The sequence below is a fragment of the Puma concolor genome, chromosome A1 (genome assembly GCF_028749965.1).
Source record: "Puma concolor isolate L17-30 chromosome A1, mPumCon1.1.hap2, whole genome shotgun sequence".
NCBI classification, from domain to species: Eukaryota; Metazoa; Chordata; class Mammalia; order Carnivora; family Felidae; genus Puma; species Puma concolor.
In genome coordinates, this window is record NC_141667.1 from 158910303 (window position 1) to 158933384 (window position 23082).

The 23082-nt window shown below is 48.9% G+C and overlaps 1 protein-coding gene across 3 annotated transcripts in view; it reads left to right on the forward strand.

Annotated features, from left to right (window-relative positions):
- The window catches only part of RASA3 (RAS p21 protein activator 3), a 120854-nt gene that overhangs the window by 17317 nt on the left and 80455 nt on the right, over positions 1–23082 (forward strand). For 2 of the 3 annotated variants that reach the window (XM_086707762.1, XM_086707758.1), the window contains one exon: positions 18794–18873. The exons of the other annotated variant lie outside the window; for it this stretch is intronic. The gene's annotated coding sequence lies outside the window, so the exon portion shown is untranslated. Of the gene's footprint in view, positions 1–18793; positions 18874–23082 lie in introns of those variants that run through there. 3 annotated transcript variants of the gene reach the window in all.

The following is a 23082-nucleotide window of genomic DNA, read 5'->3' on the forward strand; positions in this document are numbered from 1 at the left end:
CTGCACAGTCCCTGGGGAGGTCCTCCTGCCTGGGCCACATGCCAGCTCCCCGTGGCCACTAAGCAGCTCAGGGAAGGAGCTCTTCGGGAGCCCTCAGCGAGCCTGTGTAGACGGAGTGCTTTGTTCCTCTCACAAGCAGTTGCAGTCACCAGGCTGGGGCGAGGACCCCGGCGTCTCCGTGCAGACTGTATGGTGGGCCCAGACGTCAGTGCCGGTGGGGAGCGCAGGGCCAGGGTTTACAGGAGAGGGCAGGGCAGCGCCACGGGCTCAGCCACACGAGGGGCTCATCTGGGTTTTGCTTTTGTTTCTTCCACTAACAGCCACACTCCATTTTTTAATTAAAGGGTGGGGTGAAGTGTGTGCCTTCTCGGACAGCATAAATAGAAGACACTTGAAGTTGATCATGTTCTATTTTGAACCACGACTTGGGATTTGATGCGCCCCTAGACGTACTGGTTTTGCTCAAATTACAAGTAGGGAGAGCCCTGATTACTGACCTTGGATGGAGGTTTTACATACTCTGCTATTACATTGGAGGGTTTTTTGAACAGCTTGTGTTGGTGAGGAGCTATTTTGGAAAGGACGGTTGTCACGAATGTCTTTGAAAACCCTGAGCCTCGCCTGAGGAGTTGTTGGGAGGTGGGGTTCTGTGTGGAGGTGGAAAGTGACACCCCTTTCCCAGAGTCACCAGCCCACTGGGCTTTTGTGACAGCTCAGCTGCAGCATCACCCGTCTGCCGATCTGTGTTGTAGTTCTGATTTGTGTCTTTGGGGAGCCCTGGAGGGCTTTGCCAGGGCCGTATGGGGGAAGCATTGATGCGCCCGGGGTCTTTTAGCACCAGGACACCTCAGGTTGGTCCCACTGGCTGATCAGGCTTTTAGGGTGGACTCACAGTCCCCAGACACCATGAACCAGGTGGGAGGAGTGGGTCCCTGTGCAGTGAGGCTCTCTCCGGGTCCTCCAGGAGCCTGGGGCTAGAGGCTGGTGGGTGTGTCACAGCCTGCTGCTTGCAGGCTGACCTCCCAGTACAGGAATCTCATCCTCAACACAAGGAGGGGCTCCCGGTCCCCCCTGGACAGGGGCCCACCCCAGGGCACCAGACACCCTAACCACCGTGCAAGTCGTGCTGCAGTAGTCCCCCAAAGTGGAGGAGAGGCCCCTAGGGGGCCAGTGCTCACCTTGCCTTCTGTCCCCTGTTCCTGCCCTAAGGGTCTCTGGCACAGGTGCACTTTACCCCGGTCTCCTGAGGGTTTCCAGCAACTGTTGGCTTTGTGTCTTTTGGATACCGTGTGTGTGTGTGTGTGTGTGTGTGTGTTTTCTCACTGAAGAAGATTTGGAGGATATAGAAAGCAAAGTGAGAATATGAAAAATTGTTATTCTACATCGAGTGTCTTTTGTTATGGATAAAACCCCCAGATGCTTCCTTTCTGGGGGCGAGATTGGACTGTTGCTGCGGGTGTGGGTGGCTAAGACACAGGGTGTGTTTATGGGGCACCTGCCGCCAGGATGCTCCACGTGCCGATGTCCCATGTGGGTTCAGAGCTGTCATCCCATGCTTAAAGCTGGGAGGACTCCCCCACCGTGGTGCGTGGGACCCACTGCAGTCTCTGCTTTAGAAGTCGGAAAGAGGTTGTGCACTGTGTCCAGTGGATTTGAGAGCCCGGCTTCAGCCTCACAGGTGGCTCTGCAAGAGCATGGGCAGGTGTTAAGAGGACTAGTTAGAGTCAGGTGCTCAGGGCTCAGTTTTAGCGTTGAGGTTTGCCAGCTTCCTGGTTTGGGAGAAGGTGGAACCGGATTGTGGACGCAAAGTGCATGGTAAATGTCACTTGGTTTTACCCTTGTGTCCTCGGGCTGTTGTTGGTTTGGGATCGTGTGAGTGTGACTGGGGTGCAGACGGGAGGTAAGCTTTGCATCCAACACTGGAGGCCGGAGTAGGCTGTGAATAGCACTCCTGGTGCCTGGTGTGGGCAGGGAGGAACCAGGCAGAGCATGGCCCGGCTGGGCCGTGATGGGAGGGAAGAAGCAGATGACCTGTGCCTCAGAGCACCTGCTGTTTACGTAACCCTTTCTCCATATGATACCACGGCGCCAGGGGCTTAGCCTGCAGTGGAGCCAGCCGAGAGACCCGAGGGGTCGACGGCTTCCCAGAAGTTTCCCCTGGGAAACTCGGGGTTTTGATCCCGTTGGAAGTTGTGAGTGGATTGAGATGGGCGCGGCGGCTGGCTGGGAGTCGGGTGACGCATGCAGTTGCCACTGGCTCTATGACCTGCAGTCCCGCTCTCTGACAAATTGGGTGTGCGGATAACTGAGCAGAACCAGATTTTTATGGGAAGATGGGGATTTACTGGGGGGATGTTTGGGGATGGCGATAAGCTCCCGTGGAGTAGTTGTTGTCGGGGTTGGAGTCCACACCCCTCTGTGGATGGCAGCCCCCGAGGTGACGTTGTGTCCTGATGGACCTGCAGCTCTGTGGCTCCTCTGACCATACCCTCAGTGGGAGTACCCTCAGCAGGTGTACTCTCAGCGGGAGTACCCCCAGCGGGTGTACACCCAGCAGACTTTCAGCAGGTGTACCCTCAGTGGGTCTACTCTCAGTGGGCGTACTCTCAGCGGGTGTACCCTCAGTGGGTGTATCCTCAGCGGGTCTACTCTCACCGGGTGTACTCTCACCGAGTATACTCTCACCGGGTGTACCCTCAGTGGGTGTACCCTCAGTGTATGTACTCTCAGCAGGTGTGCTTTCAGCAGGCATACTGTCAGGGGGTGTACCCTTGGCGGGTGTACTCTCAGCGGGTGTACTCTGTGCTGGAGCACCGAGAGGCCTGTACAGTGGGGACTGGTCCCTGCTCACACATTAATTGCTGAAACTCTGTTGGGTGTGAGGGCTGAATGGGAGTAAAAGATTCAGAATGAACACCCCTGGGTGCTTGCTCTGCGGGCCTCTCTCAGGCACTGTTATCCCCATGTTACTATGATGGCATTTTGACCCCTCCCCAGCCTGGGAAGGGGTCTTGCAGGGATCTCTCTTCCTCCTTCCCTGAAACAGAATGAAACAAAACAAAACAAAAACTCAGGAAATGTAAACAACAACAACAACAATCTGAGGTGACAGCGGGGGAGGGCAGTTTGGCTAGGTGCGGGCCATCCCTGTGAACCTCTGTTTTGGGGAAAATCATGCTCGGCTCTATTCCGGGAAGTGCAGTGGTAGTGTGAGCCCTGCAGGACCCTGGTCTCCTCTGACCCTGGGTTGGGATGTGAGTGGAGGGGCCAGGGCAGCCTTCAGTGGGAGGGGAGCCTCCTGGGGGAGTGACGGGCCCTGCCCGGCTGTGGTAGGCATCCAGGTCGGGGGTGGCCCAGCCTCTGCTCCGTGGGAAGACTTACACACTTTTCTGGGACGTGAGATGTAGACATTCCCAGAGCAGTTTATGAGGGTGGATTGCAAACCCCATGGAAGGATAGCACGAAGAGACAGGGCCCAAGATGTCACATCTGTGATTGAAACCCCACAGGGCACCAGGGGCTGTGCTAGTGCTCGGGCTTGTGTGCGATACTTCTCCTTTCCCTGTGATTTAGCTGTTCCAGGCAGTCATTTACTATCTTAACACACAGCTCTTGGCCTCCTCTGTGTCTAATTCAGGTTGTGCAAAACATTTGAGTCTCTCTGCCCTTGTGTATCCACCTGCCCTGACTGGGCCCTTTGCCCTCTGACCTCGTCGTGGCCTTTGTCCCGCCCCCCTGCCAGGCCTGACCTCCGCCCTCTTTGCTCCTCTCTGCCTCCTGGTCCCCCTGACCCTGGCTACCCAGGACCTGCCTTCTTCCTCAGTGTTTGGCAGGGTCAGGCCAGCAGTAGGTCTTGGTGGCCCAAAGTACTTTTTGTTTCTTAGACATCATGGTAGAAATTGAGATTGAGGGTTTTCTATGAATTAAACTTATTTTGATTCATGGAAAATTGACAGCTCAGGCCAGCCAAAGGCTCAGATTCTAGGAGCTAAAAATAGGCGTGGGGAGTAGAGGGCAGGTTGGCAGGGGTAGAGGCTCCAGATGGGACATGTGGGCTGGCACTGGCAGGGACAGCAGAGCCCTGAGCTCCAGGAGGCTGGCAGAGGAAGTAGGGCGAGTCCAGGTTTGCCTAGACAGCCCTCTCTCATCAAGCAACCATGCATGTTAAGGGGCGGAGCATGTTAGTTCATTTGTGATGAACTAAAGAATCAATGTGAAATTGCAGTGTTGGTTTTCTATTAGATGAGGCCAGACTTCAAACCAGAAAAAAAAAAAAACATTATTCAGGTCAAAGGGCAGGGTGCCTGCTTTGTATGTAAGTCGGCGGCTGGGAGCAGTTGTAACGTGGAGACTAACGAAAGTGCTGGACTCACTAACGGAGGAGGTGTTTGCTGCATGTGCTGTGTGGTCGGTTTTTAAAATGTTCAGTAGGATATTCTTAGGTTTCTAATAGACAAAAAAGTATCACAGAGAACGCAGGAGGAGGTCAGAATATGCCCGGGAGCCTAATTTATGATGAAGATGGCATTTTAGTTCACTGAGGAAGGTTTGTGTAGTTTAGTAAGTGGAATTGGCTTAATTAGCCATCTGTCTTGAAAAAAATGTCATCCTAACTCACACCACACAGAATAAATTTGAATGGATTAATGGTTAGAATGTGAAAAAATAGCACAAGAATACCAGGCATGCCTTGGAGACTATTGTGAATGACCTCTAGAATGTGGGAGAACTTTCTAAGTGACCAGTAAAGGAGGAGCTCAGGAGGACACCATGACAGATTTGACTACATGAGAGCTAAAAATGAGAGTATGGCAAGACACTGCAAATGACAAATGACGTAGTTGAGGGAAGTGTCTGTGACGCCCACTCATGACCTACCTGCTTGTCACCAACCGGCGTGCTCACACTGGACACGCTAACCACGAGGGGGCCACGGGATCCGTAGGGCGCGTCTGGGACCTGACCCCAGGAGCCCCACGTGCACAGGTGTGTCTGGTTTCAGTGGCATGGCAGCAACGTTCCCCTGGTGCTTGGCTTGCGCCCCCATCCCAGAGGCAGGAACCCAGGCCTGGTGGGGGTGCACACGCGGGGCCACCGGCGGCAGCGGCAGGTTGTTTCCAGACAGCAGTTGGGTGGACCCATCCCTGTCGGTCTGCCTGTGGAACACTGTGTCATTCCTGAAAAGGATGGAGGTACATCCACAGGTAGTAACGTATTTATTGTACAGCAAAGAGAAAGAGCTTATCGTTTTAGTGAACAAGTTCAGAACTACCTCCTCCCATGTGTGTAACCCTTTATGCAGTTGTGAGACCAGAGATAGCCCTGGAGGCTTTCCAACCAAATGGTCAACTCAGCAGCATGGGGGGGCGGAGGGGTTGGAGGGGAGGAAAGATGATTTACTGTGTCCATATATGCTTTTGTAGCATGGTTGCAATGAATCTATATTTCCTTTGTAATTAAAACTGTTCAAAGATAGATAAAGAATACAATTTATTTATAGAACTCTCTGGTTTATTTTGAGAGAGCACTCGAAGAGGGGAGGGGCAGAGAGAGAGAGAGAGAGAGAGAGAGAATCCCAAGCAGGCTTCACGCTCAGCATAGAGCCAGACTCAGGGCTTCATCCCATAAACTGTGAGATCATAATCTAAGCCGAAATCAAGAGCCAGACACCCAACTGACTGAGCCACCCAGGCTCCCATCTTTATAAAACTCTTTAAAAAAAAATTTTTTTTTTAATTTATTTTTGAGAGAGACAGAGAGATAGAGTGTGAGCGGGTTAGGGGCAGAGAGAGAGGAGACACAGAATCCAAAGCAGGCTCCAGGCTCTTGAGCTGTCAGCATAGAGCCCAATATGGGGCTTGAACTCATGAAATGTGAGATCATGACCTGAGCCGAAGTCGGACACTTAACCGACTGAGCCACCCAGGTGCCCCCCCCCAAAAAATTTTTAATATTTTAAAATTTTTAGTTATCTGTTTTTAAAATGTTTTTTAATGTTTATTTATTTATGAGACAGAGAGAGACAGAGCATGAACGGGGGAGGGTCAGAGAGAAAGGGAGACACAGAACCTGAAGCAGGCCCCAGGCTCTGAGCTGTCAGCATAGAGCCCGACGCGGAGCTTGAACTCACAGAGCGTGAGATCATGACCTGAGCCAAACTCAGACGTTTAACCAACTGAGCCACCCAGGGGCCCCCCCAAAAAAATTTTTTTTAAGGGTCACCTGGGAGGCTCAGTCAGTTAAGCATCCGGCTTCGGCTCAGGTCATGATCTCACCATTCATGAGTTCGAGCCCCACATCAAGCTCTGTGCTGACAGCTCAGAGCCTGGGGCCTGCTTCAGATTCTGTGTCTCCCTCTCTCTCTGCTCCTCCCCCATTCGTGTTCTGTGTGTCTCTGTCTTGCTCTCAAAAATGAATAAACATTAACAAAAAAAATTTTTTTTTAATTTTTAAATGTTTATTTATATTTGAGAAAGAGAGTAAGAGAGGGAGAGAATGAGTGGGGGAGAGGCAGAGAGAGAGCGAGACACAGAATCTGAAGCAGGCTCCAGGCTCTGAGCTGTCTGCACAGAGCCCGGCATGGGGCTCGAATGCATGAACTGCGAGATCATGACCTGAGCCGAAGTCGGACACCCAACTTACTTAGCAGCCCAAGGCGCCTCTAAAACTCTTAATTTTAAACACAGAGCTTTCTAAAAGGGATGATGCATATTATTAGTTACTATGGATTATGTGCCTACTGTATTCCCATAAATGGGATAGATGATTTTGTAGCATGTGTTACAATTTGGACCCACCTGGCTCAGGAGTTAAACAGAAAATAACTAAGTGATTAACTCAGCAGGTAGGTCTGGCATGTCTACCATTCACCAGGAATTCACTTTCTGCACTGTGAAGGGCCCGGCCTAACTGTGGTTTGTGGGTGAGTTTCTGATTTAAGGTAAATGAAATGGGCATTTAATCACAAAGCTCTGAATTATGTTTCATTTTACATTTAAACTTTATCAGAAATTGCCTTTATTATTACACATAATACATGGACATGGTCAGTGTTTAATATCAAAGACAGGTATTATTGGCTATTAAATTCATAAGCACTTCTACTTAATTATAAACATAATGCATGTTTTTGAAAAACTAAGTCCTAGGTTTTCAAGAATAAGAAAAAAGAGACTCCTTCCCCCACTGAGAGGCTTCACAGCCAGCGTTTGGGTAACATCTCGGTTCTTCTGTTCAGGTACTTCTCCATTCTTATTTTTCCTATGGAGATACCTTGTGGGCACATACACGTTTATTAGATGTTAACTACACACATATATACATCTATATCACATATATCTTTTGAGAATTTTACTCCAAACATTTCTACGTATTTCTGGAAGTTCTTTGTAAAAACCACTTTGGTTGCTGTGCGGCCTTCTCCTAGACTCGCTTTCCTTGTCCTCCCCTCCCTCACCTGGCCGCTCTGTTGCTCGGGGCACCGGTAGCTTCCTGCCTATGTCCTCAGGGGTTCGACCCACTGTCTGAAGCCTCGCGTCCTGGCCTAGCGCTGGTCGAAGGCATTTTATCTGTCGTAGTCTCCATTGTTGAATGTTTAATTGTTTCCTTGTTTTTTTGCCAACACAAATATTGCTATAATAAACATTGATCATTTACGAATCTTCGTTTTATGTATTATAATTGACCCTCAAACAACGTATCTTTGAACTATGTGGGTCCACTTACACGTGGATTTTTTCCAATAAATACAGTGCAGTACTATAAATGTATTTTCTCTCCCTTATGATCTCATTTTTTTCTCTTCCCTTATGATGGTCTTAATAACATTTTCTTTTCTCTGGCCTACTTCTTTATAAGAACACAATGTGTAACACATGTACCTAAAAACCATGTGTTAATCAACTGTCTGTGTTGTTGGTAAGGCTCCTGGTCAACAGTAGGCTATTAGTAGTTGTTTTTTTTATTTAATTGAAGTATAATTAGCACACAATGCTGTGTTAGTGTCAGGTGTGCACCATAGTGACTCAGTAGTCCTACACATTGCTCAGGGCTCATCACCATAAGTGTGGTCACCATCTGTCACCATACAGGGTTGTTACAGTTCTCTGTGCTGTACTTTTCATCTCCCTGACTTACTTATTTGATAACTGGCAGTTTATATAACCCCTCACCCCCTTTGTCTGTTTCACCCACCCACCCCCACCCCTACCCCCTCTGGCAACTGCTGGTTTGTTCTCTGTATTTGTGAGTCTGGTGTTTGTTTGCTTTTAAGATTCCATATATAAGTGAAATTGTATGCCACTTGTCTTTCTCTGACTTATTTTCACTTAGCATTGCACCTCCAGCTCTATCCATGTTGTCACAAATGGGAAGATTTCTTTCATTTTTATGGTTGAGTAATATATATGTATAATAGTAATGTAAATAGCATAATATAATAATGTTAATATAATATATATTATATGAATAACATAACATAATATGAATAAAGCCATAATAAACATAAGGGTGCATATATCTTTTCAAATTAGCGCTTTCATTTTCTTTGGGTAAATACCCAGTCGTGGAATTACTGGATCATATGGTTAATTCTATATTTAATTTTTTGAGGAGCCTCCACACCGTTTTCCACAGTGGCTGCACCATTTTGTACTCCCACCAACAGTACATGAGGGTCCCTTTTCTCCACATCCTCCCCAACACTTGTTGTTTCTTGTGTTTTTGAGTTTAGCCATTCTGACAGGTGGTATCTCATTGTGGTTTTGATTTGCATTTCCCCGATGATGATGATGTTGAGCATCTTTTCATGTGTCTGTTGGCCATCTGTGTGCCTTCTTTGGAAAAATGTCCATTCAGGGGCTCCTGGGTGGCTTAGTCAGTTGAACGTCGGACTCTCGATTTTGGCTCAGGTCATGATCTCAGGGTCACGGGATGGAGCCCCATGTCGGGCTTCATGCTGAGTGCCAAGTCTGCGTGAGATTCTCTCTCTCCCTCTCCTTCTGCCCCTCTCCTGCTTGCATGAAGGGTTTCTCAAAAGAAAATAAAGATAAATTAAAAAAAAAAAGAAAATTGTCTGTTGAGGTCCTCTTCCTATTTTTAATCAGATTATTATTTTTCTGGTGTTGCGTTGTACAAGTTCTTTATATATTTTGGATATCAATCCTTTATAGATTATGTCCTTTGCAAATATCTTCTCTCATTTAGTAGGTTGCCTTTTGATTTTGTTGGTTGTTTCCTTTGCTGTGCATGAGATTTTTATTTTGGTGGAGTTATTTTTGCTTCTGTTTCTCTTGCCTGAGGAGGCATATCCATAAATATGTTGCTCCGGCCAATGTTCATGAGGTTACTTACTGCCTATGTTTTCCTTTAGGATTTTTATGGTTTCAAGTCTCACATTTAGGTCTTTAATCCATTTTGTTTTTATTTATTATTATTACCTTTTTAATGCTTATTTTTATTTTTCTCTTCTTGAGAGAGAGAGAGAGAGAGAGAGAGAGCACACCAGAGTGTGAGCAGGGGAGGGGCAGAGAGAGAGAGAGAGAGGGAGACATAGAATCCGAAGCAGCTCCAGGCTCCGAGCTGTCAGCACAAAGTCTGAGCTCACAGTTCCAGCTCACGAACTGTGAGACCATGACCTGAGCCAAAGTCAGATGCTCAACCAACTGAGCCCCCCAGGCGCCCAAGATCTTTAATCTGTTTTGAGTTTGTTTTTGTATGTGGTGGAGGAGGGCGGTCCAGCTTTGTCCTTATGCATGTTGCTGTCCAATTTTCCCAACACCATTAGTTGGAGGGACTGTCTAGTTGAGGGACCCACTATCACTGGGATTGTGATACCTCCAGCTTTGTTCTTCTTTCTCAAGATTGCTTTGACTGCTCAGGGTCTTTGTGGTTCCATACAAATTTTAGGATCATTTGTTCTAATTCTGTGGAAAATGCTGACAGGGATTGCATTAAATCTGTAGGTTGCTTTGGGTAATATGGACATTTTAACAGTATTGGTTCTTCCAACTCACGACCATGGAATGTCTTTCCATCTTTTTGTGTCGTCTTCAGTTTCTTTCATGAATGTTTCACAGTTTCATAGTCTTCAGAGTGTAGTTCTTTCACTTCCTTGACTAAGTTTATTCCTAGGTATTTCATTATTTTTGGTGCAGTTGTAAATGGGATTGTTGTCTTAATTTCTCTTTCTGCTACTTCATTATTACTGTAAAAGAATGCAGATTTCTGTGCATTAATTTTGTATTTTGTGACTTTACTGAATTCATTTATCAGTTGTAATAGATTTTTAGTAGAGTCTTCAGGGTTTTCTATAAATAGTATCATGCCATCTGCAAATACTAAAAGTTTTACTTCTTCCTTACCAATTTAGATGCCTTTTTATTTCTTTTTCTTGTCTGATTGCTATAGCTAGGACTTTTGTTACTATGTTGAATTAAAAGTAGGGAGAGTGGATATCATTGTCTTGCTCCTGATCTTAGGAGAAAAATCTCAGTTTTTCCCCATTGAGGTTGTTTGCTGTGGGTTTTTCATACATGGCCTTTATAACGTTGAGGTGTGTTCCGTCTAAACCTACTTTGTCAAGGGTTTGGTGTTTTTTTTTTTTATTATCAGTGGGTGTTGTATTTTGTCAAGTGCTTTTTCTGCATCTGTTGAGGTGATCGTCTGGTTTTTATCAATTCTCTTGTTGATGTGATGTATTTCATTGATTTGCAGATGTGGAACCACCCTTGCCTCCCTGGAATAGATCCCATTTGATCGTGGTGGATGGTATTCTTTTTTAATGTATTGTTGGATTTGGTTTGCTAGTATTTTGTTGAGGAGTTTTGCATCCATGTTCATTAGGGATATTGGCCTATAGTTCTCTCTTTATCTGGCTTGTAATGCTGGTCTCCTAGAATGAATTGGGAAGTTTTCCTTTTTCTTCTATTTTTTGGAATAGTTTGAGAAGAGTAGTTAAGTTTTAGGGGAATCAAAAATTATATGTGGATTTGTGACTTCACAGGGGCATCACCTGTAACCACTGCATTCGTTGTTTAAGGGTAAAGTTGTATTTTCCCAGGAGATCTAGATATTGATTTATTCATGGCTTTCAAAAAAATATTTTAGAAGATTGAGCAGCTATGGCAACTGTGGAAATCAGCCAGGTGTAAGGGGAGGCAGAAAAGTAGTGTGTGCCTGACAGAAGCTTCCTTGGCCTCTTGTATGGCATAGCAACAATGTGTGGGCGCCTCAGTGTCAAGCTGTGGATCCTTGAAAGTGTGGAAAGTGAACTTCTGCTTTGTCAAGCTTGGCCCCTTGATGTGATGGTGGCTTTTCAGGGACGACAAGTGGGAGAGCATCCCTGCCCTCGCCTGGGAGGCTGGGGCTGCTCTGCTCTCAGCTGAGGGGCTCCCGAGCCCCTTTCCACCACAGCTCCTTGCCCTGGGCACCGTCCCGAAGCCGTGGCTGCTCATCGGTTCCAGGATAAAGAGGTTCAGAGATGCGGTCGAGGTGCCAGCTCACCAGCACCTGCCTCCAAGCTCTGAGAGTCTCAGCTGCTGTGTAAATACACCAGGCCCTCGCTTGCTACACAGCCTGCCTCCCTGGCATGTTGGGACGAGGGTGTGAGGCACAGGGATAGCACATGGTTGGTGGCCCACTGGGGACACAGCCAGGAACCCCTGAGGGCAGAGGTTTCAGACCGTGGGTGGTGGCTGTTCTGCCTTGAGGGAGTGAGGGCCTCTTGGTCTCACCTGTGAGCTGGGAAGGCCTGTAGCGTGCCGCCAGCCCTGGGCCACCTGGAGGGCTCTGTCCGGGGCCCTCGGGTTTGGGCAGCGGAGGGCCGGCCAGGGCTGACTGGTGCTGTTGGGCGGGAGAGGGCGCCAGCGCCCCGGCTGCGCTTCTGTGCCAGCTGGGGCCTCGTGGTGTTAGGCTGAAGAGGAAGGTACATCTGTCTCTCCTGGCCAGTCTTGCAGACTGATAAATGAGGAAGGAAAAACCAAAGTTTCAAGTTTTCCATTGCTTCCTATTCTAAACTTGCCATTAGGATGCAAACCCAGGGGCCAGCACAGGCTTTGGTTTGTGGTTCTCTGCGGGGGGCCGCACATTGGAGCCGTCCGTCCGTGTGGCCAGTGACCCAAGGAGGGTGGCCACTCCCACTGTGTGGTGCTGGGGGCAGGGCCCTCGGTGTCACCCCTAGTGGGTGATATTGCTGCCGGTTGAAGGTTCGGGTGATGACCACCCAGCAGTGCCGGGCTTGGATGGCGACAGTGGCTCTGCCGGCGGGTGGTGGGTGACTGCTGGCGACCACGCAGGCCCTTCCTAAGGTTTGGCTGCATCTGGCGGGGGGCCGGACTGTGGCAGGAGCTCTCTCCGGGGCCCGGGTCTGTGTGACCAGCCTGCAGCCCCCTTTGGAGGACTGTGGTCTCTGCAATAGATACAGGGGCCTCTGGGGTTCTGCAGCACATGTTGGTGCCTTGGGGTCTTTTAGACACTTGCACTTTGATCAGGGGAGAGCTACCCTGATGGGAAGTGCTGCTCAGAGAGCGTCCGCTTGGACCCAAAGTCCAACAGCCAGCGGGCAACCAGGCACATGTCTCATGGCATCAGAGAGGTGGTGGGCTGCGTGTCTTTGCCAGACGCCCCCGAGACATTGGTGGCAAGCAGACCCCTCAGTCACTCCCTGGGCCGGGCTCACGAGTCTGCAGAGGACGCAGCGCTGCCTTACTCTGGCAGATGAGGACATTGAGGGGCTGGGAGCTGCAGGCTCTGACTCTAGTCCCTGCTCTGGGACTGGTTACTCCTTGGGGACCCAGAGCAACACACGCCTTCCGTGTGAAGCAGGTCCACAGCCTGGCCTTTTGCTCTTTGCTTGTCCCACAGCTCCCAGACCCTGAGAGAGTGATCCCCGGTTCCCTCGGGAGAGAGGGCCTGAGTTTCAAGCCCAGAAGGGAGACGTCAGTGCACTGTCAGGCCTCTGAGGGCCATAGACTTCCCAGGTCGCCATGGCACAGGGTGAGGGGCGCTGCCTGTGGGCTTGGTTCCCGCCCCGGCCAGCACCAGGGTCTGCCCAGCCCTGTTCCAGTGAGGCTCCTCAGCAGGAAAGCCCCCGTCCCCACCATCTAGCAGGTGGGCCCGGGGCAGACCGCTGTTGAGAAAGTCCTGCAGGAACAACCACACCCGTGTTACCGGGCCCTGGAATCACCGCCTGTGTGCCACAGGCCACCTCAGGCTCTGGTGTGTGTTAGAGGGGCATCTGCAGCAAGGAAGGCAGAGGTGGTGTGCTGACCAAAATGCCACCGCGGTGTGGTGAGGAGCCCAGACAGCCCCGTGGGTTTTGAATCCCAGTTCTGCTTCGAGATGGGTGTCATGCTCAGAAAGCTGTGCCTGTGGCTGGTGAGCTCTGCGAGGTCACTGGTATTGGGGGTGTTGTGACACCTGTGATCAATGCGTCACTCCCTCCGGGCAGAGGACCTCTCCACAGTCCTTGGATTTTTCTTTTTAATGTTTATTTTGAGAGAGAGACAGAGAGACCGAAAGAGCATGAGCAGGGGAGAGAGAGAGAGAGGGAGACTCAGAATCTGAGGCAGGCTCCAGGCTCTGAGGTGTCAGCACAGAGCCTGACACGGGGCTCGAACTCACCAACTGCGAGATCATGACCTGAGCTGAAGTCGGACGCCCAACCGACTGAGCCACCCAGGCGCCCCTCTCAGCCCTTGGATTTTAAAGATAAGGTATCTGGGCTCAAGGGGATGGGCAAGTGGCCGCACAGAAGTCCAGCACTGGGAGGGGGGCTGGGTGACCTGAATGTTGAGATGAAATCAGAGTCTCCAGGTACTTTTTTTCACTATTTCAGCAAAGTTTTGCAAGACATCCTGTGTGCGTCCACGTGGCCTCATTCCTAGTGGCCCATGGTTCCTCCAGGACAGCCGGCCTGTACTCCGGCCAGTGTTTCCTGCCTAATTAGACCAATGGCAGCGTTAAAAATAACTTTGGAGTTTAAACAAATCCAGCTGAGCAGAGATCCCTGGCTTCTGTGCGAGGTGCTGGGGGCAGGGGTTTGAAGGACACTTGCTTCAGCCCCCGGGAGGGAGGGGTCGCCACAGCCTGTGCTGCAGTCTGGGGCGTGAAGTCAGGTGGGGACACACAGCCCAAATGTGCCGGGTGGGCCTGGAATCCAGCAGAGGTTCCTGCTTTCTTGCGGTTGGCAGACGGACAGACCTTTTCTTCTCTCCTGTGCATGAATCAGCTAACACAGCAGTCTGTGGCCTTTTGGAAATAATTTTAAAGCTTTTATTACTTCATTTTTAAAATCCCTCTGAAGGTCCTGCCTCCTCAACCCATGGGCCTTCCAGCTGCCTCTCTCCTTGCCAGCCTATCATGAAGAAGTATGTCTTCCGGAATGTTCCATGGGTGATGCATCTGAGGTCATCTTGGCAGGCCTAGGACTTTTGACCTCTGGGTGGTTCCCGGTTAGCTCCAAGGATGGCTCTTTTGTTCAGCATGTGTTTGCCAAGAGTGAGGATTGGCTCTGGGAAGTGAGTGAGGGGTGACGGAGCCCGTGAGGCCTTTGCTCTCAGCAGGGGCAGACTGTGCACAGAACACAGCGATCATGTGGGGTGGGAGGGGGCGCCTGCACGCCCTGGGAGTGGCACAGGGCAACCCTGCCATGTGGCTCCAGGGATGGGGCGGATGTGGATGCTGGGAGTGTGGGTCAGCATGGCCCACGGTGGAGGAGACACAGGGGCTTGGGCCAGCGCCGCGTTTTGACTCGTGGAGGTGAGTCGTTGGAGGTCATCCTGCACATGCAGATGGGTGTTAGCTGGTGGGGATCTCTGAATGCTCAGTGGGCAGAAGTGCTTTGTTTGGTGGGCAATGGGTGCTTTTGAGGGCAGAGGAGGGAAGGACAGTGCCCCACGCACGTCAGCCACTTGCTGTCAGTACAGAACGGGCATGTGGGGGAAGTTTGGCGAAATGGTGGTCCGGCGGGAACAGATATCCGTGGAAGCACAGCTCTTCCTAGAGAGGGTGCTGAGGCTTCTGGGTCTTTACAGCCACAGAGGAGGGTGGTCCGTTCAGGGAGGGTCTCCTGAGGCAACGAGGAGGCACTCCGGCTAGGGACAGTGTCAGAACAGCTGGGTGTCACTCAAGTGCAGCAAGGTGGGCTTAGGACCGTGACCCGGGAGCCCAGAACCCCCCTGGGGCTGGTAGCACACAGGTTCTGTGCTCACACACCAGCCTTGGGCGGCCCTGAAATCTGCCTTCTGACACGGTGCGGCTGCCGCTGCTCTCCTGGGGACGACTTTCTTTTTTCTTTCTTTTTAAATAATTTATTGTCCAGTTTGTTAGCATACAGTGTATACAGTGCGCTCTTGGCTCGGGACTAGATTCCCATGGTTTATCGCTTACATACAACACCCAGTGCTCATCCCAAGTGCCCTTTTCAGTGCCCATCACCCATTTTCCCCTCTCCCCTGCCCCCCATGAGCAACCCTCAGTTTGTCCTCTGTATTTAAGAGTCTTATGGTTTCTTTTCCTCCCTCTCTGTTTGTATCTTATTTTTCCTTCCCTCCTCCTGTGGTCTTCTGTTAAGTTTCTCAAATCCCACACATGAGTGAAATCATATGATACCTCTCTTTCTCTGACTTATTTCACTTAGTATAATACTCTCTAGTTCCATACTCCATTGTATATATATACACCACATCTTCTTTATCCATTCATCCGTTGATTGACATTTGGGCTCTTTCCATACTTTGGCTATTATTGATAGCATGGCTATAAACATTGAGGTGCATGTACCCCTTTGAATCAGTACCCCTGTATTCTTTGGATAAATACCTAGTAGTTCAATTGCTGGGTCATGGGGTAGTTCTATTTTTAATTTTTTGAGGAACCTCCACACTGTTTTCCAGAGTGGCTGCACCAGCTTGCATTCCCACCAACAATGCAAAAGAGATCCTCTCTCTTCGCATCCTCGCCAACATCTGTTGTTGCCTGAGTTGTTAGCCATTCTGACAGGTGTAAGGTGGTATCTCATTGTGGTTTTGATTTGTATTTCCCCGATGATGAGTGATCTTGAGCATTTTTTTCATGTGTCAATTGGCCATCTGAATGTCTTCTTTGGAAAAGTGTCTATTCATGTCTTCTGCCCATTTCTTCGCAGGATTATTTGTTTTTGGGTGTTGAGTTTGAGAAGTTCTTGATAGATTTTGGGTACTAACCCTTTATCTGATATGTCATTTGCAAATATCTTCTCCCATTCTGTTGGTTGCCTTTTAGTTTTGCTGATTGTTTCCTTCGTGGTGCAGAAGATTTTTATCTTGATGAGGTCCCAATAGTTCATTTTTGCTTTTGTTTCCCTTGCCTCCGGGGACGTATTGAGTAAGAATTTGCTGTGGCTGAGGTCAAAGAGGTTTTTGCCTGCTTTCTCCTCGAGGATTTTGATGGCTTCCTGTCTTACATTGAGGTCTTTCATCCATTTTGAGTTTATTTTTGTGTATGGTGTGAGAAAGTGGTCCAGGTTCATTCTTCTGCATGTCGCCGTCCAGTTTTCCCAGCACCACTTGCTGAAGAGACTGTGTTTATTCCATTGGATATTCTTTCCTGCTTTGTCAAAGATTAGTTGGCCATACGTTTGTGGGTCCATTTCTGGGTTCTCTATTCTGTTCCATTGATCTGAGTGTCTGTTCTTGTGCCGGTACCATACTGTCTTGATGATTACAGCTTTGAAGTATAACTTGAAGTCTGGGATTGTGATGCCTCCTGCTTTGGTTTTCTTTTTCAAGATCTCTTTGGCCATTCAGGGTCTTTTGTGGTTTCATACAAATTTTAGGGTTGTCTGTTCTAGCTCTGTGAAGAATGTTGGTGTTATTTTGATAGGGATTGCACTGAACATGTAGATTGCTTTGGGGAGTATCGACATTTTAACAATACTTGTTCTTCCTATCCAGGAGCATGGAATCTTTTTCCATTTTTTTGTGTCTTCTTTAATTTCTTTCATAAGCTCTCTATAGTTTTCAGCGTATAGATTTTTCACCTCTTTGGTTAGGTTTATTCCTAGCTATTGTATGGTTTTTGGTGCAGTTGTGAATGGGAACGATTCCTTGCTTTCTCTTTCCGTTGCTTCATTATTGGTGTATAGGAATGCAAGTGATTTCTGTACATTGATTTTATATCCTGTGACTTTGCTGAATTCACGGATCAGTTCTAGTAGGTTTTTGGTGGAGTCTTTCAGGTTTTCCACATATAGCATCATGTCCTCTATGATGGGGACTACTTTCTGAGCCACTGGAGTGTTGCTTGTCCTGATGATTGGCCACCCAGTTTACAGATGGGAAACTGAGGCCTAGGGAGGCAGGCTGATGTGCCCAGGTCATGTGGTTTGGGTAGTGTTGTCTCGTGCTGTTTCTCCTGAGTCTCTGGGGTGCAGGTGTAGACTGGTGTGTGTGTGTGAGTGCTTGCACATGAAGCTGTGCCCACACCTTGAAGCACTGTCCTGAGGCCACAGTGGGAAGCCCTTGAACACAGGATGTCAAGCCAAAGAGGCCAGAGGCCGAATGTGCATGATTGCATTTATACGAAAGACCCCAAAGAGGCAGATCTGTGAGCCAACAGTGGGTTGCTGGGGGTGGAGGCCAGGACAGGGTGAAGGCTCTCAGGGCGGCTTCACTTGCAGTTGATGAAAATCCTTTGGAATTAGTGTTGATAGTTGTACAACTCTGTGAATTTACTGAAAAGCACTGAGTTGTACATTTTAAAAGGTTAAATTTTATATGTAAATTGTGTCAATAAAAAATAATTGCAAAATTACAAAAAAGCCTAAATTATTCACCTTTCGAGGACGACAGGACACTAATTCATTACTTGAAAATCTGGTAAATAAGTGGAATAATCAAGCATTTATCCCAGCTTTCTGTGTGAGCTTCACGAAAGAGTTATCAAATGGTAGATGAGGGGCAAGCTTCTCTGTATAAAATTACTTCAGTTTATAAATTAAAACGAGAGGTGAGGGGCGCCTGGGTGGCTCAGTTGGTTGGGCGTCTGACTGCAGCTCAGGTCATGATCTCATGGTCTGTGAGTTCTAGCCCCGCATGGGGCTCTGTGCTGACAGCTCGGAGCCTGGAGCCTGCTTTGGATTCTGTGTCCCCCTCTCTCTCTGCCTCTCCCCTGTTCGTGCTCTCTCTCTCTCTCTCTCTCAAAAATAAATAAACATTAAAAAAATTTTTTTTAAAGGTGAAATTCGAATCCAGTCTGCAACCTCTAGTGCTTTAACAGGTCTGGCTCCATTTTTATGAGGTTCAGAACAGGCAAAACTAACAGATGTTATAAAATTTTGAAGAGTGCTAAGCCCTCCTGGGAGGGGTATTGACCTGGGAAGACTGGAAGAACATTCTAGAGTGCTGGGACCATTCCACATCTTGGTCTGGCTACTGATTACATACTGTGCACATATGTGAAATTCGCTGAGTTGTGCTTACCAAGTGTATGTTCACTCCCAACAAAAATGTACGAATAAAAATGAAATTAGGGGTGCCTGGGTGGCTTGGTCAGTTGAGCGTCCAACTTCAGCTCAGGTCATGATCTCGAGGTTTGTGAGTTCAAGCCCCGCATTGGGCTCTGTGCTGACAGCTCAGAGCCTGGAACCTGCTTCGGATTCTGTGTCTCCCTCTCTCTCTGCCCCTCCCCCACTCACACTCTGTCTCTCTCTCTCTCTCTCCCTGAAGAATAAATAAACATTAAAAAAATTTTTTTTAATTAAATTAAATTAAATGTAAAATTTAAAAGAATTTATTTATACCCTTTCTTGCTCCAGAAAAGGATGTTGGGTGGAATGTGGCCCCTGTGTCATAACCACAGTCACACAGAACAGCCACGGCCTCGGTCAAAACACTGGTAGGCATCTTTACTTTTCTTTTTTAAATTGTGATAAAATGTGCATAACATAAAATTCACCATTTCAGGACACTGGGTGGCTCAGTTGGTTGAGCTTCTGACTGGACTCTTGGTTTCTGCTCAGGTCACATCCCAGGGTTGAGAGATCAAGCCCTGTGTTGGGCTCCCTCTGCTTCCCTCCCCTGCTTGTGCACACACAGGCTCTCTCTCTTTCAAAAAAAAAAAAATCACCATCTATCCCTTTTTAAGTATAGACTTCAGTGGGATTTACTGCATTCTCTTGTCGTGCAACCACCACTCACCTTTAGTTTCAGACTTTTTAATCACCCACAGGAGCAGTGTGTATTCCTCCAGCAAGCCCATCCCACCTGCCCCTGCACAGCCTATGATGTCCGCTGGTTTCTGGATGGCAGGTGCACACGTCTGGGTTGTCCCCACCTTCGGGCTACTGTGAACAGCGCTGCCGTGGACATTCACCTGCACCTTTCTGTTCTCAGTTCTTGTGAGCGTTTGGCTGCCTGCTTCCCACAGGGCTGCGCTGCTCACGCTCCCAGTGGCCGTGGAGGAGTGCCACACTTTCTCACCGACACCTGGTGTTTTCCTGTGTTACAGACATCCCAGCTGCCCTCATGGTGGAGGGTCTCTCCCTGCTGGTCTGTCTTGCGTTTCCCTGGACACATGATGCTGAGCGTCCTTTCCTGTCCGTGTGCCAGTTTGGATATCTTGGGGAAAATGTCCTTCAGGTTGTTTGCCTGTTTTTAAATTGGGTCATTTGTAGCTGTTGAGTTGTAGGAACTGTTTATATATTTTGGATACCAGAATGCTTACCAGATCTGTGGCCTGCAGGTTCTGTTTTGTGGTAACTGTCTCCCGCACTCTGCATTGCTGCAGACCTCTGCTCTCATCGCCTGTTTCTTTCTGTCCAGCTCGGAGGAGCAGAGCCAGCCAGCCTTGGTGGTCGTGGCGCCTTGCTCGGGGGGTTCTTCCAGCCCCCCGCCCCTGCCTGGGGGTTGCCACCGTCTGTCTTCTCTGTGCCTCTCTTCTGGCCGCTGAGAGGAAGGAAAAGAGGAAGGGATTTTATGGGTTTGTTAGGGGGAGCAGTCCCTCTGCCTTCTGCACGCGGATGTTAGCACCGCTAGGGTTTCCACAGTGCCTCCTTCCTTATGGAGCCACACGTGGCACACACATGCATCTCACAGGTGTTGCACAGGACTGTTGCAGGACACTTACTAACACGGATGTTACCTATGTGTGAAGTCCTGTGAGCACACGGCCCTGTGCTCAGCTGTCGTAATTGCCTTCACTACTTGCAGACCCCCCCAGCAGAGTCGGAGACCACCCTGACTGCAGCCTTCGAAGTGCCTGAGACATGGCCAACCGAAGAGATAATAAGTTACTTATGAAAAGGGCAAGCTTTCATCAGAAAGGCCTCTGAGTCTCTTTACCCCAGAATAACATGAAATCTTGCTCTTGGTGCAGACCCTGGGTCTGTGAGGACCCAGGCGGTTTCCCTTTGGGTCAGACATGAATGAACAAAGGAACATCATCTGTTTAAAAGTCTTTCCAGAACTTTGGGTTTTGCATTAGAGGTATGAGTGACAGGCTCTGATTTTATAAGGAAGAAAATGGTTTTTCTAATGTTTTGTTAACATCTAAGAAATTTTCTCTCTCAAGTTCAAGCCAGGATTCTTACAGAGAACGGTGTGGGAAAAAGAAAGAAAAGTACCAAAGTATTCAGGGCAGAAAAGAACAGCCTGAAATCCTATGTTGGTTGTTTCTGGAGAAAACAAACAAACAAACCCTAGGTCTTGCAGAAGGCTGGCTCTCTTTCCAGCACAGGCTGGGAGGGGTCGTCCTCGCCAGGCCAGGGTCTTAACTTTATGAATCAAGGAATTGTGATTTGTGAAAGCAGCTACAGGTTTGAATGGAAATTTGGACCATTTAATGTATTTAAAAAGCTCTTAGAAGTGGAATTGTGCCTTAAACAGGGTAAGAGGACCTGGACGCTGAATTCGTACTTTGTCAAGTGATAAAGGCCCTTGGACGGGCCGGGGGGTGTCCTCCTTACGGCCCCGAGCACAGCCTGGAGGAGGCAGGCGCTCAGGCCGAGCGAGAAGGGGCGAAGTGAAGGGTGAGCTGGAGGCTGGAGGGGGCAGTGGTGTCTGGTCACAACACACAGCCACATGGTCGTGACGTACAGGCGTCTTGTGGAGTTAGCATGTTTGGAGTCAACTTACCGAGAGAGTAGGTGAGACAGTGTGAGGTACAGAGCAGCGTGAAGTGTTGAGTACTTGACGTAGTAAAATGATTGGGAGGCAGGAGTGGGGGATGTGCATGACCCTAAATTCTTCATCTTTCATGGCAGGGAGTCAACAGTTGATTTTAAATTGATAAACTGAGAAATATCAGTGATGCTGTTATTTAAATTGGTGATGTTTGCTCCAGGGCCAAGAAACAGAAACCAGTGACATTTCTAGAGGGTGGGTCTATGGCTGGGCCTGGGGCTGTGGAAAGACTGTAGCATTTAATTTTGGATTCCCACAGTTGTGTTACCGGTACTTCTGAGCAGCAATGACAAAATACGTATAAAGAAACTATTTTAAAGGAAACCTATACACACAGTGTTTCCGCCTCTCTCCTTGGCCCCTGAGGCTGATCCAGAGTTGTAGACCAGCCTTGGGAACCTCACACTTTCTCTAGGAAAGAAGCTGGATCTTTCCTTAAGCTCCGGTGGCCTAGAGGCTTGTGGGTGGATTGGGTTGTGCGTGGTTGTCGTCACACGCCAGCTTCTCAGGCCCAGCCCCCCGTGCTTTCAGTGTCAGTGCTCGGACACAGGCAGTGTAAACCCAGAATCTCTCATGCTGAGATGAAGGCTTGGGGAGCCCAGTCACCTGGGACATGAAACCAGAGTGCAATTGCCCGGCCATTGTGTGGGAAGTGCAGAAATCTGTGCCAAAAATGTTACTGTCTTCATAACCCTGTTACCACAATTGCCTCATTTTACATCATAAAACAAATTGAGGAACAGGCATCTCTCTGATTCCAAGCCAACGTGTAACTGAAAAGACAGACAGTCGTGAGTGTCACTGGACCCTCATCCACTGCCAGCGGGAATGCAGTGTTGCAGCCGCCGTAGGGAACAGTTCGGAGGCCAGAGCCTGGGGATACCACATGACTCAGCACCTGTACTCCCGGGCGCACCTGTCCACACAGGAGCCTGTACACAGTCACCACAGCAGCAGGGTTCAGAGCAGTCCGAAGCTGGAAACAACCCAAGTGTCCGTCGACTGAAGAACTGGGTATATATGTAATAGTACATCCATACGGGGGAGTATCACTCAGCCTGAGAAAGTACAGGGTCCTGACACAGGCCACAGTGTGGCCGAACCCAGAACATTATGCTTCTGAAAGAAGTCAGACTCCAAAGATCACGTGTTATATGAATATCCAGAACAGGCAAAACCGTAGAGATGGAGAGTGAGCTGCCAGGGCCTGGGGGAGGCGGAAGGGGTGAGGCTGTTGATTTCAGGGGCACGAAAATGTTCTCACACTGATTGTGGGGATATTTGCACAATCTAGTGAATATACTAAAAAACATTGAGTTGTACACTTTAAACAGGTGGATTTTTTGGTATTCTGATCCTTTCACAATAAAGCTGTTAAAGGAAAAACCAGAAATCAAAACACACACGTGTACACACACATGCACAGACATGCACACATACAAGCAAGTGTACAACACCTCAACCGGAGGAAACGGTGGGCCTTGGGCGTGGCCCTGTGGCACTGGTGTCCACTGCCAGGCATTCGCCAGGTGTTCCCCCAGGTGATCTCCCAGGTGATCTCCCAGCCATTCCCCCAGGTGTTCTCTCAGGTGTTGACCCAGACATTCTCTCAGGTGACCTCCCAGGTGATTTCCCAGCTGTTCTGCCCTGTTTGATTCACATTCTAGCTCCTCTGTAGGCAGGAGCACCAGGTGAAAACCATTCCCAGGCTGAGGTTTCTGTGGCACAGGGGCATCCTACAGACTGCATGCTCTTTGTGTGGTTTTGATTATTGGCACCTCCTGTTTACTGTGCCGATGAGCAGGGATAACGTGGGGTGACCTCCCTGCAAGTTGCCCCCAGGAGGGCCCAGGCCCAGCTTGAAGACAGCTCAGATCCTTATCTTCACCACTGTCTAGGCCCCCCCACTCTTTCATACGTTTGC